We start from the raw sequence: 857 nt of genomic DNA on the forward strand, positions 1-857 counted from the left end.
CCGGCCACTTCAGTTGTCTGTGTGATTGTTAGCAAATCTGGGGGCCACAGCATGTGCTGCAAACTAGGTCCAGGTCACTGGTCCTCAAACAAAATAGTGAAAAGCAGAAAAAGAAAGATTTACTTGCTGGGTGGTGGTGGTGCACACCTTTAATCCCAGCACTTAGGAGGCAGAGGTAGGCGGATTTCAGAGTTCAAGGCCAGCCTGGTCTACACAGAGAAACCCTGTCTCGAAATTTTTTTTTTTACTCAATGTGGCCACACTGGGAAGTTGGACAGAAAGATCCAGTTTTCCTTCGGGGTTCAAATGAGAGATTCCAATGTAAACAGATTCCCAGTCAGTTTGTGTTCCTGCCTGCCATTGACCCATCCTGTAAGGTGATCGATCTGATAAGTTGTTAAAACTGTATAGACTCTCTGGGAGAAAGGTTGCCTCTCTGGCTGGGGCCTTTTCTTATTTCAGTATGAGAATCCTAGAGATTTTGCCATTTCTTTGGGTTCCATTGTTTCAGTAGTCAAATTGATAGACACGGTGACTCTTTAGGATGTCTTCATTTCTTCCAGGGCTGTTGCATGAAGTACAGATCCCTACATGAAATCACATTCTGGTCTACCCTAACTTACTGTCTTCAGGCACATGTGTCTCCCTGACCTTGGGCTAGATTTTTTTAAAAAAATATTTATTTATTTAATGTTGTATGAGTATCCTGTTGCTGACACACCAGAAGAGGGCATCAGATCCAATTACAGAATGGTTGTGAGCCACCATGTGGTTGCTGGGAATTGAACTCATGACCGCTGGAAGAGCAGACAGTGCTCTTAGCCACTGAGCCATCTCACCAGCCCTTGGGCTAGATT

Source organism: Mus caroli, chromosome 8 (genome assembly GCF_900094665.2).
Source record: "Mus caroli chromosome 8, CAROLI_EIJ_v1.1, whole genome shotgun sequence".
Lineage (NCBI taxonomy): Eukaryota > Metazoa > Chordata > Mammalia > Rodentia > Muridae > Mus > Mus caroli.